Source organism: Vombatus ursinus, unplaced genomic scaffold (assembly GCF_900497805.2).
Source record: "Vombatus ursinus unplaced genomic scaffold, bare-nosed wombat genome assembly UNPS02014810.1, whole genome shotgun sequence".
NCBI classification, from domain to species: Eukaryota; Metazoa; Chordata; class Mammalia; order Diprotodontia; family Vombatidae; genus Vombatus; species Vombatus ursinus.
In genome coordinates, this window is record NW_020954588.1 from 8,434,120 (window position 1) to 8,449,362 (window position 15,243).

General features: G+C 38.3%; 1 protein-coding gene across 2 annotated transcripts in view; it reads right to left on the minus strand.

Moving 5' to 3' along the window:
• Positions 1-15,243, minus strand: part of SLC9A9 (solute carrier family 9 member A9) — a 736,009-nt gene that overhangs the window by 258,891 nt on the left and 461,875 nt on the right. The window lies entirely within an intron of this gene.

Below are 15,243 nucleotides of genomic sequence, written 5' to 3' on the forward strand. Positions count from 1 at the left end.
TTGTAGTTATGATAGTGTCTTTCCTTTCTCCTGTTTTCTCCGAGCAGAAAGGTGACTTTGGCTTTAAGTTCCATTATAATCTTCTACACTTTGCTTAAATATGTTGGAAATTACTTGATATTGCTTGAAAATTACATGACCATTAATGATAATATTTGTCCAAGCTTTTATTGTGCATGGGGAGAGATTGAGAGAGGAGGAGTTGGCCTGTGGGAAAAGAGATTTCCTGGTCTTATTCTGGGGCAGAAGACAAATGGATTGGAGAGAGGATTTTCACACTTCTGGTAATTTTTGAGAATATCCCAGAACACCAGACCGACTTCCTTTGAACCTGAGGAGAGAACATTTCTAAGAATATGAGCCAGAGGGCTAGGGACTGGTGTGATTGTCCCTGAGAGCACCTGAGAGGCACTACTCACACCCTGAATCAGACTTAACAGTGCTGACAGTATTTTCCTTGTACTTACTGCCTTCTCTCTGTATCAATTCATACAAATCTTCGATGTGTCTCTGAGTTTCTCGTATTGGTCATGATATTTCCTTACATTCTTTAAGTGACTTGCCTAGTGTCACACAGCTAGTAAGTGTTATGTGTCTGAGGCTGGGTTTGATTTCAGGTCCTCCTGAATCCAGGGCCGGTACTCTATCCACTGCACCACCTAGGTGCCCATATTTCCTTACGTTTTTGTGGTATAACTATTTGTCAATCCTCCAGCCAATGGACACCTACTTTTTTTTCTAATGATTTTTTCTTTTCTTACCACAAAAATTTCTGCTGAAAATATTATTGTATATATGAAACTTTTCTATTTGTTTGACCTTTTGGGGACTATATCCATTAATGAGATTGCTGAGTCTAAGAAACTGAACAGTTCTGTGACTTTTCTAGAAAAATTATTGAACCAATTCACAGTATAGAAAACAATCCAGAGGGTTAGAAAAGTGACGTACAATTTATTTAACTGGAAAGAAGCAAAGCTTCCAGAATTTGCTTCAACAGTCTGTTTGTATGCCTGTCTTTGCACAGTCCCCTCAAAATGGATTATTTCTGTTAGTTTATCATCTTTGTCATGATTTTGTTTAGTTGTTCATGTTGTTATGTTGTGTCTGACTCTCCATGATCCCATTTGAGGATTTTTTGGCAAAGATACTGGAGTGATTTGCCATTGCCTTCTCCAGCTCATTTTACAGATGAGGAAACTGAGGAAATAGGGTTAAGTGATTAACCTAGGGGCACACAGCTAGTGAATGTGTGAGGCTGGATTTAAACTAATGTCTTCCTGACTCCAGGACTGAAGCATTATCTACTACACCACCAAGTTGCCCCCACCTCTGTCATATCCTCATCTATAAAGATTAGGAAACTTGAGATTCAGAGAAATTATTTACAAATAAAAGTATACCGCGACAGAAAAATGAAGCAAACAAATATTAGGCTACTTTTGAATGCCCTGGTTTTAACATAAGGTACTTGAATCCCATGTGTACTAGAATTTGGTTAGTTCACTTGCGATATGTAGGGTAAATCATTCATCTCAAGAGTAAGCTGTGAAAGTTAGGCCTGTAAGTATCCTTTTCTTCGTTATTTTGTTTGAAGTATTTCACAAATGTACATGCACCAAATAAAAATGAGAGATAATATAAGAGTTCTGGAATAAAAAAGAATCAATATTTTTTTGCCACATTTAGAGAATACAAGAGGCTCATTTCTCTTTAGTGAGAATTATGTAAATGAAGAGAAAGATTCAGAGGGTTAAACAAGTGATATCTAATGTAATTTGCTGGGGGAGAAAGCTCCCAATGGAAGGAGGACCATGACCCCTATTTACAAATTACCTCCAAGGAAAAATGAAAGAAGGAAATTATTCTCAGTCTTCTTAGCTGAAAGGAAACAGAAATGGCTTGAAGATATGGAAGGCAAAATTTGGACTCATTATTAATCAAAAATTCTTATCTATCAGAGTTCCTGGATATTTGAGATCACAATGAGGGTATTCCATCACCAGAAATAAACACATCAGATAACATCACCAATGCCTCAGAGTTCCAAGGTACATTTCATCAAAGGGTCTTGCAAAATATTAATTTATTCTTACAGTTCTCTTTGAGGAAAGCAAGTGGCATCATTAACAGATGGAGTGTTTGGGAGTATATTCCAGGCATGATTGAGAGGCATGGAAATGGGAGAGGGATTGATATATGAGGAATGATAAACAGCTCAGTTTAGCCAGCATGGAAGAGATTTTTTTTTTCCATTGGATGGCGCTTGTGATTTCATCAGTATAAAAAACTCCTGACAAGGAAAGTCCCTCTATCAATGCAGATCGACACCAATTCTGTAAGTTATAGTTTTAGAGTTGCCCCTGAGGAGATTAATATTTAATAAGTTTGGGAAAATCTGTAGGATTTAGGTTGTAAAAGGCTTTATGAGTCAAACAGAAGGGTTCGTGTTTTATCCTGGAGGCAAGTGGGAGCCATTGAAGCATCTTAGACAGGGCAGTGAAATGTTTAGACCTGAGCTTTAAGGATATATCACTTCAGCAGCTTTGGAAGATGGATTGGAGTAGGAAGAAAAAGGCCTCAACACAGCGCTATGATCTGAGAAGAGGAGATCACAAGCTAGCCCTCCATCTCTCTTTCAAGGACTGCAGTTAATCTGGCAATCCTCCATAATAGGAATATTAGGAGATGTGGCAGTTAATATTTATATTTTGCTTTGGGATTCTGGATGTTTAAGGGAAGGTAGAAATAGAATAATGTTGCTACCACTGAATGAAACGCACAGTTATTTGATGTTTAAGATGAGCTCATATTAGAGCTCTCAATGGATAGCAAGTATGTAAATGTTAATCTTCCTAAAACATTCTCAATAATGTATCATTATTATTATATTAATCTAGCCTTAATAGTCCTCTTACATCTAAATTAGCTGTGCTTCAGCAGGCCATAATTTAAAGAACATGCTAAAAAGAATACTTGTTCTGATTTCTAACATTACACCTTTGTTCTCCCGTTTGCAGGGGATCCCCGAAAATATGAATTCTCCAAATACTGTACCATACACGAGAAGAGGAGTAATGTTCTTAATTAAAGCCCAAACTACAAGGTGTTAAAAATCCATTAGCATCTTCTGTAAGCTCATTACTGATGTAATTAGAAGAACAAAAAAAAAAGGCCAAAGAAATAGGGGAGCCTTGGAAAGAAACGGAGGCTGAGTTTCTACCGCTGCTTTTCTGCAGAATTGGCTGTGTGGTTTGGTGCTGAAAACTGCGAATATTCAAAATTGACCTGTGAAACTGTGAATCTCCAGGGTTTGCTGTAAAAGTCTGAGTTCATTTAGAATTCTGGAAAAGATGCAATACTATTTCTTCCTGTCCTTGGCATCCTCCATTATGTCAAGGCTACTGACAAAACACTGGGAGCCTGAACAAATGAGAAATTCCTGCCCATCCGTGTACTTTCATCCAGTTCTGTTAATACTAGAATCCTAGACTGAAAGTCAGTTAGATAAGGCTCACAACCAAAACCTAAGCAGGATTTGGAGCCAGGAGATTTTAGATTGCAATAAGTGATTTAGGCCATCAAAAAGACAGTTAGAAAAGAGAGGGTATAGTGCAACAGAGAGAAACCTGTTTGCAAGTCCTCAATACAACACTAACCAGCTATGTGACCTTAGGTAAATCATTGCCTCTTTCAGCCTTTGTTTTTGTCTCTCTCTGTATCCCCAATGCGGCACTAGATGGTGCAGTGGATAGAACATTGGGTTTAGAATCAGAAAGACTCATCTCCCTGAGTTCAAATCCCACCTCAGACATTTACTAGCTGTGTGACCCTGGGGCGAGTCACTTAACTCTGTTTGCCTCAGTTTCTTCATCTGTAAAATGAGCTGGAGAAGACGCCTGGACAGAGATAGTGGAAGACAGAAGGGCCTGGTGTGCTATGGCCTATGGGGTCACAAAGAGTCAGACACAACTGAACAACAACAGTATCCTCAATGCTTGGGAGAATGCCTAGCATGTGGTGGGTGCTTAATTGTTGAACTGATGACTATAAAATGGTGATGATGATAATAATTGCAAAATTTGCCTCACAGGGCTGTTAGGTGTTTCACAAATTGCTGTATAGAAATGGGAATTATTATTAAAAATTCTCAGGAAACACTGACTTGGTCTTTTGGAATTGGAAAGCACCTTCTAGATCAACTTTTATTCTCCTTCCTTTTTCTGGGTTTGTTTCCCTAGCTCCCTCATCTTCTAAATGAGTTTACTGAGACTGAAAGGTTAGAAGTATTTACTAGCTGTATGATCTCAGATAAGTCACTTAATTTTGCTGTAGTTCAGTATTCTCACTACAAGATAATACGAGTTGGAGTAGAACATCTCCAAATTCCCTTCAGGCTCTAAATCTTATGGCCTTAGGAATGACAGAGTTTTGACTTAAACCTAGGCCTTTGTCCATCCTTTGGAGAACTCCACTATTTCCAGAATGCTGCTATGCTATTTTTGGACAGAAATTCTATCATCTCTGCACATCCACTATATTGATATGCAGTGGTTTCATAGGATATCATAGGGCCATAAATTTGGAATTGGGAGGGACCTTAGAAGCCAATGAACCCAACTTCCTTGGTTTGTAGATGAGGAAAAGAAGATACTGGTTAAGTGATTTTCTCAGGGTCATTCAGCCAGTAAGTGTCTCAGGTAGGCTTTGAGCTTTCATTTTCCTGACTGAGACCAGCCCCATCTACCAGATGTGTGACTATCCACAAATCTAATTTGATTTCATTCTGGGGAAAATGGTTCTGAAGTTACTTTAATTAGAATGGCAAGAGATTAGGTTATAATATCTGTGTACTATTCAGTATATTATGGATTTCTTCCTCTGGCCCCAAAGTCTTCTTTAGAGGCATTTTTATTATTTTACCAGACCTATTATTTTATACAAGACTATTGTTATCATCTAGAGATATTGTTACAGCTGAGATAACTGTAAAGGGCTTTGCAAACCTTAAAATGCTATACTGGCTATTGTTTTATTATTATAATATTAAATTGAGCACTTTACATTTGAATTTCATATTGGATTTCATAGATTGATCCCAGGCCAGCTAGCTGGTGCGGCAGATAGAGTGGCAGGCCTGAAGTCAGGAAGAAGAGTCTTTCTGAGTTCAAATATGTACTCAGAAACGTAGTAACTGTGTGACCCTGGGCAAGTCATTTAACTCTGCCTTAGTTTCTTCATATGTAAAGTCAGATAGAGAAATAAATAGCAAACTACTCCAGTATCTTTGCCAAGGAAACCCTAAATGGGGTCATGGAGAGTTGGACACAACAGAAAAATGACTGAACAACAATGCAGCTAAGTGGTACAGTGGATAGAGTGCTGGGCTTGGAGTCAGGAAGACCTGAGCTTAAACATGGTCTCATATACCTACTAACTGTGTGATCCTGGGCAAATCCCCTTTACCTCTGTCTGCCTCAGTTTTCTCAATTATAGAATAGGGATAATAACAGCACCTACCTCCTAGGGTTGTGAAGATCAAATGAGATATTTGTAATGGAGCTTAGCACAGTGCCTGGCACATAGTAGGTGCTTGGTAAATCTTTCCTTCCTTCCTTTCTTGCTTCCTTCCTTCCTTCCTTGCTTCCTTCCTTTCTTTATCAGGGAACACTGATAACAAAACTCTCTATCCCAGTGCAGATGTATGCTTGATCTGTAAGTGGTCTGGGCCGCTGAGGAGCGAAATGATTCATCCAAGGTCATACAACTATTAGGTCTTTGAGACAGGAATCGAATTCTAGGTCTTCCTGGATACCAGGCCTGCTCTCCATTATCTGCCCCTCTGCCTATCACAGATACATTTTACAGCAAATGTTCACTCCCTCTGGGCTGACCAGCATCCTCCTCTGCCCCTCCAATTTGTTTTTCTCGTATTCTCCATTCACAAATCATTCTCTCGACATGGCTTTTGCTGAGCAGTCGTTAAAAGCCCAACACTTAGTTTGCACACAGTTGTCTTCTTTCAATTGATTTGCCAATGGTACATGCTGTTCTTTACCATGGCCATTTGAAACGCTTTAAATCCAAGTAAAGAGCCATGACACTTCAAGAACAAAAAACAAAAAGCATAACAGTTAGGAGACCTGAGACCCTATGCTAGTCCCTCCATGTTTCATGCGGCAGGGTCCCTCTTGGGCCTCTCACTTATGCCACCAGCTGGTTGCTGCTGTAAATGCTATATTTTTTTAGGCTTACGAAACCACCTCGGTTCACATTAAATGGATTTGCTTTGCAGGAATCTTGACAGATTTCATATATTCAGCTAAAAAAGGTAGCATCATCTTGGGGAACGAACAAAATCACCTGCAATTAAGTGTGGATTCATCTAAAATTGGACTCCAAAGGATTCCGAGGTTAATTATGTTGCTGCTGTTTTCATAACAATAGGAGAACGTTGAACCAAATGGTCCTGTGTATGTAACAGTGTTCTGAGCTGCAGAAAATGCACGGCTGGTATTTTTCCCCCTCTCACTATGATCTTGCAAGTTTGAACATGAGTGGGTGAAGGCCAAGTTCAGATGTATTTTTATGTTAGAACACAGGAACTCTTCAAAAAGACTTTGGTATTTCAACACCTTGATGGGTAGGGCTGTCATTTCACTGACAAGGGTATACCCTACAGGGGTGGGGAACCTCTGGCCTTAAGGCCACATGTGTGCCTCCTACTCCAACCCTAAATGCAACACATTTGGCCGTAAGGCTGCAGGTTCCCCACCCCTGCCCTAGAATGAATGAGTGAGTGAATGAATGAATGAACGAATGAGTGCATTTCTACACTCCTTTGAGTGCAAAGGCTTACTTTGTGCAAATAAATGAAGGAGTACAAAGGCTTATGTTGTGCAAAGCACTGCTTTGGTGCAGATCATAGCCCATGCATGCCTTCTCACCCTGTGTGATTCTTGTCCAGGTCTTCTCTTCAATCCTGCCAAGAGCATCTACCCGCCACACTGAAGATTTTCCTCTGTTTTTTAATGTTTGTGTGCAATGATACAGTACACAGCCCACCCATCTGTTTTTTTCTAGCTCTTATTACATCCTCCTTTTCCGATCACACATTTCCTTTGTCTCTCGTGGACTGATTATTGCAGGCAAGATGTGCAGCCCACTTATATCAACTGGAATAACTAGGATTGACATCACTTTAAGGTTTGCAAAGCATTTTACGTGTGTTATCTCATTGATCCTCCCAATAATCCTGTGTATATGTAAGAGAGATGCTATTATTATCCTCATTCTACACTTGAGGAAACTGAGGCTAAGACAGTTTAAGTGACTTTCCCAGAGACTGGTGTATGTGAGATAGGATTTGAACTCCAATCTTCTTGACTCCAAGTCCAGTGTTTTATTTATAGTGTTAATTAGATGTTTGCAGTTCTGGGAACTTTGGGTCCCTTGAAATTCTGATTCTTCAGAGGTTGGGTTGCTACTTGTTTCACTGCCGTGGAGCACGACCAGGAAAAGGCTGGTGTTAAAGGGACACGTATTTTTGCACTGGGAAGTTGCTTGAGTGTGCTAAAAGTAATGTGCAATTTCAGCAACCCAGCCTTCCGTCTTCCTCCATTTCAACACTAGGCACAACTCGCTGTCCATCTGCATTATCTGTCCAAGATAGACGTATTGATGGACTGACTCAATAGAATGTCCATCCAAGCACATCTCAGAATCTGGGTAATAGGCTTTCATCTTTGCTGCAAAAACATATTTGGCAGAAAATATCAAGAAAAATAGAACGGCTGCAGAGACCCTTCATGGGCTGTGATGGATAAGGAGGAGAACTTCAAGGTCTCAATGTCATCACTCAGAATATGGACCACTAATTGAATTGAGGTGAAAAGAGATTCCCATCCTTTTCTTCAGGAGGGCCTGACGTCATTTCGATATCATCTAGAAACCTTTCAGTTTATTTCAGTAAGTGCTTACTGGAGACCTAATAAGAGTGAGTGGTGGGGGTGAAAAGAAAGAAGGAGAAGTGGTCCCTGCCTTAATGAACCTGTTAATGAGCTGGGGAGGTGATAATAATAACAACACAAAGTACTTTCCTCACAACAACCTTGAGAGGAAAGAAATGTAAGATAACAGTGCTATAAAGACAAACAACTTGAAAGACTTATGAACCCTGATCAGTGGGATGGCCCACCACAATTTCAAGGGACTGAGGATGAAGCATGCTGCCCACCTTCTGGTGGAGAGGTGACAGATTCAGCTTGTAGAATTAGACAGACATTTTTGGACATGGCTTATGCTGGAATTTGTTTTGTTGGATTATGCACATTTGTTTACAAGGATTTTTACTTCATTCCCCCCTTTTTCCCCCATTGGGGTGAGGGCAGATTGGAGAGGGAGAAAAAATAAATTCTTGGTAAAGAATTTTCAAAATTAAAAAAAATAAAAAGAGGAAATTGGGCCTTGAAACACATGTAATTTTTTTGTTTTTGTTTTTGTTTTTTTACAGACAGAAAAGGAGAAGACATTCCAGATGAGCGAGAAAAAAGTATAAGTAAGAAGTAGGAACAAATATAATATGGGGTAGTGAGAAGATCAGTTTGGCTGGAGAAGAGAGTTCTCATTGGAGGGGTCAAATAAATTAATTTGGAAAAAATAGGTTTCAGAGATAAATTTATATTGTTCCAGATCTCAAAGGTCTGGAAGGTTTGTTCATTTGTTTGTTGTTTTGTTTGTTGTTTTGTTTGTTTTTATCCTTGTGAGAGGTTTCTGAGCATAGAAGTGACATAGCAAAAGTAGTTGTTGTAGCAATGTGTAGTATGGAGTGGAAAGGGAAGATACTGGAGTCAGGGAAACTGGTTAGATGTCTTTTTCACTGGTTTATGCATGAGAAAGATAAAGGCCTAAATTAGAGTAGGAATGGAAAGGAAGTAATGGCAAACCCTAAGAGACTTTTTAAGGAATGCAACAGTAGGACTTGATGACATTTTGGACCTAAGGGGTGAAGGAAAGGGAGAGATCACAACTTATTTCCTACTTTTAAACCTGGGAGACTGATGTCAGCTATGATATCAGTGACATAATAAGGAAGTTGGTAGGGTAAAAAGGTCTTAGAGGAAGCTGATGAGTCCACTTTTAGAAATGTTAAGTTTGAGGTCAGAATATTAGAACAAAGTGATCCAAGAAAGCCGATAAAGTCTGTCCAATAGATTGAAATATTGTTGCGGTTAGCTCTAGAAATAGTGATTTGATTTCAATTCTATGGAAATTATTTTTCCCTGTTTCCTCTTTTTTCTAGTTGAAACAAAACCCTCTTTACTTCTCTTTTCCTTTCTCTATCACCTCTTGTATCTAATCTTGTCCAGTCCCGTGTTTTCCACCTTTAAGATCTCTCTCATATCTCTTCTTTCCAACAAATTCTCCCTGCCATTACCCATACTGCACCATCTTGGTGTAGTCTTGCAATAGCTTCCTAACAGGACTTTCTGTCTCTTGTCTCTCTTGTATCGATTCATTCTTCAGTTCACTGCAAACCTAGTCTGTCTTATGAATAGCTCTATGTCACTCAAAACCCTTCAATGACTCCCTATGACACACTAAGAAAAAAAATCGACTTTTTCTTGCCTGACAGTTAAATTCTTCCAAATTCTATCAGTACCCTATCTTTCCAGTTTTATTTCATATTGCTCCCTCCATATACTCTACCTCCAGCTAAACTCAACTTTTTCCTATTTCCACTTTCCTGTCTCTTTGTCTTTGCCTGTCTCTGTGTCTTTGCCTAAATTGCTCCCTATGTCTGGAGTGAACCCTTTCCTCTTCCATCTTGAATTCCTACTCATCTTTGGAAGTTCAGTTACAATGCTAACTTCTTCACAAAGCTTTCCTTGAGTCTGTGACCCTTCCTCCTACCCCAAGAATTTTGTTTATACTTCTCTTACTCTCACTAATAGATACTGCAATTATTTGAGCATATGGTATATCCTCCTACTACCTCAATAAGGGCAGGGATCCTATTTCCTCTAAATGTTCTCTGTTCCTTGAGCAGCAGCATCTGCATGCAGTAGGTACTTAAGAAATATGCCTTGAATTGAATCAAAACACAATAATAGTCATTTTCAAAGATTTAATACTGTTTTTGTCTTTGCTAGAGTTAACGTAGTTAATGAAATTCTAGTTTGGACCTAAAATTATATTTATATATCAAGTATATCCTGGCTAAAGTCCCATGGCTTTGCAAATAGTGACAATATCTAGCAATGGTTTCAGGTGATTTCAATATGCATTTTTTTCTGGGAGGTATTGCAACCTTGCTACATAGTTCCATTTTCAATCCAACGTCATTATATCACATGGAATGTGTAGCAAGCAAATTGTTTCTGTGTGACATTTTCTGCTTTCAAAATAAGATCTTTACTGGAATTATACTCTACTTGGCAATCACACTTTCCTTTTTTCTTATTCTATCTTATATTTGAGAGATTTCATCTCTATGTCGTGAAGAAAAAAGGAACCAAACTTATAGTATATACAGGGTGTCCTAAAAGTCTTAGTTCAGTTTAAAGCTCTCTCCCTTCAATTTAATGACACTTTTTGGAAATATTCCTGTACTCGCATGAGCGAAGTAGGAGATGGGATGTTTCCTCCCCATTCAAACAGCTAAGAGCCAATGGTAAAATGTGACAATACCCCACTACTGGGGATATTGAAGCTGAGAAGTACTCCCTACAGCTAAGGAGGTGTCCAAGAAGGGTGATGGTTAATCAGATTAAATTTTATCAGCACCATGGTGCCTATAAAAACATAGAAGCCCCTGGTTTTGTGATTTTATTCTCATGAGGGTGAGTAGGTTTGATGGCAAACTGTTAAATAAACTTAAATGAAAGTTGTAATCACATACATGGCAGTAAAGGAAAGGTTAACAGAGATCAAGAGGAATTCAAAACTGTGAGGACCCAACAAGGAAATCTTTATGCTTGTTAAAATATCCAATGCATCAATGAAATTGATGAAATATTTGAAATTACCTAAGACTTATGAATTTGGGAATGGGAATGGTCTTTGGAAAAAACAGCATTACTTTCATTGAAATTTAAAATCAAAGAGTATTCATTCACACACATAATGTGCCCTGAGCTAGTGTAACATACTTCCCTTGAATGCTATCTAGACCAGGGCTTCTTAAATTTTTTCCACTCATGACCCCTTTCTGTGTTTTGGCAGCTTTTATTGGCGCTGAATGGCCTGAGGGCATGTGTGGTACAAAGTGCACATGCTTTGTGTTCAGAACCAAGGCTGCAGTAAAGTTGGCTGATGCAACACAGGGAAGCTGTCAGAAACACCTCAGATTCATTATACATTTGATTTTTAATTAATTTTGGTCATTGTACTCTGGGGTCACAACCCACAGTATAAGAAGCACTAATCTAGACAACATCTGGTTAGAATTGGAAGAATGGGTGAGTTTATACCTTACTTTTAAAATTTACTCTACTTAGTATGATGGTTTCCTAAGTTCATGTCCACTCAATACCAAAATAACCAGCTTGTCAATTCAGCCAAATCTTTAGAAAGTCAATTCATAAGAAAGTTAAAACATGTCCTTGCCCTTTAACTTAGAGATCCCCCTTTTAGGTACAAAGTGCAAGAAAGAGAAAAGACAGAAAGAAAGGTCCCATTAAAGATGTAAGCTCCTAGGAGCAGTGAGGTGGCGCAGTGGATAGACCACCGGCCCTAAACTCAGGAGGACCTGAGTTCAAATCCGGCCTCAGACCAAACACTTGACACTTACTAGGTGTGTGACCCTGGGCAAGTCACTTAACCCCAATTGCCTCACACACACACACACACACACACACACACACACACACACAAAGATGTAAGCTCCTAGAAAGCAAGGACTTAGAAAGCAAGGACTTTCAATTTTTTTTTTCTTTTTTTATCCTCAGTGCCTGGCACAGAGTAGGCACTTTATAAATACTTTGTTGATTGATTGATATTCACCAAAATATGTAGAGCAGCACTTTTTGAAGCTGCAAAGAACTAGAAACAAACTAGGTGTCCACCAATTGGGGATGGCTAAACAAATTGTGGTCCCTGAATGAAATGGAATATTGTTTTTCTGTGAGAAACAATGACTATGAAGAATACAGAAAAGTATGGGAAGACATGAAGTGATGCAAAAGAAGAGAAAGTAGGGACACAATATGTAGAATAATGATATCAATGTAAATTGAAAGAACAAAAACAATTAAACTAAATCTTGTGTAATTAAAATGACAAAGTTTGGTTCCAAAGAAGGGACAAAAGAATACACCTCCCTTCTTTCTTGTAGAGGTGGGGAACCAATGCCATGGGATGGTGCTTACACTATTATATTTAGTTGATGTATTTATTAGCGTTACTGAATTGTTTTCTTTTTTCTTCTTTATTGCTAGGGATCAACTCTCTGGGTGAGTTAGTGAGAAGGGATATGTTGGAAAATCAAATATTAATTTGATATTAAAAGACATGAATAAAAAACTTTGAAAAGAATTTGGTCAAAATTATCAATTAATGAATCTGGTATAGTAATAATCAGAAAAATTTCTTCAAAATTATTAGTAATATCATATGAGTCAAAGACTTCAGAGATTCTACAGTGTTGTTTATTCTCCTGAATCTTTCTATTTAAACTAAAAGGAAGGGAGAAACATGAAATAGATGATAGGCTTTCTTTTAGTGATGTCTTCATTACTTGGTGTCTTAGGACTGCAGACCTTGCATGAACTTGCAGGCTGCAAACTTATTTTCAAAATGTCTCTAAAGGCAACATTTTTGGGGGGCCCTATTGAGTGGTCTGTGGACTTCTAATCACAGCATGTCTGCAGAGGAAGATATTTTCTCACACTCAATAAATGCCTAAGTAGCACTGTGACATTTTACATGTGCAAACTTGTTTCAGTAGAGATCAAAATATATCTCCCTCAAGAAATAGGAACTTTGATTTACAACATTCTGATTCCTATATTAATTTCAGTGATAAGTCACTGCTGGAACTGTGAGAGAGAACAAGAAAGGGCATTGACAATGGTCCTGTGAAAAAGAAAAGGGAACAGATCTTTTCCAAGTAGAGGTCAGTGGTTTCAAAAAAATTGCTTTCATATGATCTCTGACAACATTGCGATTTTGCTTTCTCTATCATGTGAACACTCATATTCAGGTATGAGTAATGAGATTTGTCTTTTTGTTTTGGGTGGGGATTCAGAGGCCCCTGGCTCTCTGTGAGTTCTTCTTTGAGTAACACCTTTTTGTAATCCAATGAATTTGTGATCAAACAAATCAATCCATCAATCAATAGACATTTATTAAGCTCCTAGTGAAGGCAAGCCATTGTGCAAAGTGCTGGGAATTAAAAAAACAAAAAATGAAATGATCTCTATTCTGTTAGGAAGACAGCATGAACATATACCAATAGATACAGAGTAAAAATAGAATAAATACAGGGTAATAAGGGAGAGAAGACATGAGTGGTTGGGGAGATTAGGGAGGGTTTTATTGTAGAAGGTGGTTCTTGAGCTGCATTCTGAAGGAAATAAGGGTTATTCTGAGGTAGGGGGGAGGAGGGAGTATGTTAAAAGAATTGGAGCTGGCCAGTGCAAACGAACAGAGAGGGGGAGATGGAAGGTCATATGTGAGGAACAGAATGAGGACCATTTTGGCTGGATTGTAGAGGTCAGGAATGGGAGTAATTTGTAACAAGGATGAATAAATAGGTTGGGGCCAAGTTGGGAAAAGCTTGATAAGCTTATATTTAATCTTGGAGTAACACAGAATTCATAAACTTGATTTACTTTGGAATATTTTGATAACTGTAATTACATAATTTAATTTCCTTTGCAATACTATGAGTTTTATTTTATGCATTTAAAAACATGACTCTGAGAAGGAGTCTCTTGGCTTCACCAAACGGTGCATAAGATTTAAAAAAAAAAAAAAAGGTTGAGAGTTCCTGTCCTGGAGGTAATTAGGATCCACTCATTCATGCAGTTTCCTTCCAATAATGAAGACCACAACTCCTCTAGGTCTTTCATGGGTTTCCATGACTAAATAATTTATCCCCAAGAAGTCAACCTACATTTACAGATTCTTTCTATATTTTACCAGGCTGGTCTTCAGGAAGTGGACACAATCTGTTGTTGAGACCATACTCAAAGCCCTTCTGTCATGGCAGGATCTGTGAGTTTGGACTCTGATGGTCTAGTTACATGCCATTTACAATGAAAACATTTTAAATTTACATAGTGTTTTAAGAGGTATAAAGCACTTTGTACATGAGCTCACAAGAAGCCTGTGGGGTAGATGTAACAGATTTTATTATTCCAATTTTACACTCAAGTTAATGTAGGCTCAGATAGGTTTAATAGTATGTTCATGATTACATATTTCAGAAGTGTTGGAGATGGGTTTGGAACCTAGGTCTTTCTGCCTCCAAAGCTAGCGTTCTAGCCACTATTCCACACAGCCTTTTGTCAACAGCCAGCGTAGTATGCTCTGCAGCTCTACAATCCATTTGTTCACTAGTAATTTCCATTTAGTAAACATTTTGATGATTCAAATAATGGAGAAAACCCAATTTGTTGACTACAACAGTTTGCCTGCAAGTTGTTATTTTTCTTTTAATTTGCATTTATTTTAAAGGTGGATATGTAGAACCACTTTAATGTAATGGGTGAAAGCAACAATAGCTTCTGGCTGACAAAGGCTCTAAGTTGTTTTTCATGTTTTTTGAGCTTATTGTAATCACAAGCAATTTTTCTTAGCATTTAAAACCACATGTGTTTAATGGATTCTGCAATTCAAAAAATAGCCCCATGTTTTACCTGTCCAATTGATGATTGCAATGCTGCTCTGGATGTTTCTTTATACAAAAAGCAGTCATTCAGTCAATCAACAAGTACTTATTAAGTTCTTTGTCTGAAGCAAATTGACTCAGAGGGTTAACTGATGCCCTAAAGGGAAACAGGTCAAGGGTTCAAGGCATCAGAGGGCTGTAAGTTTTGGTCATCTCTGGTTCCCTATGGCTTTCCTATCACACTGAGGTTTAATTTAGTACTACTTTATTTATACTTTTATTTTAGGACTACTTCTTCTTTTTTTTACTACTACCACTACTTTTTTTTTTGCCACCAAACATAGAGCCTTATAGTTATACATGTCTTTCTCTGGGCACACTGGTACTTTTATCCATAAGAAGGGATCCCC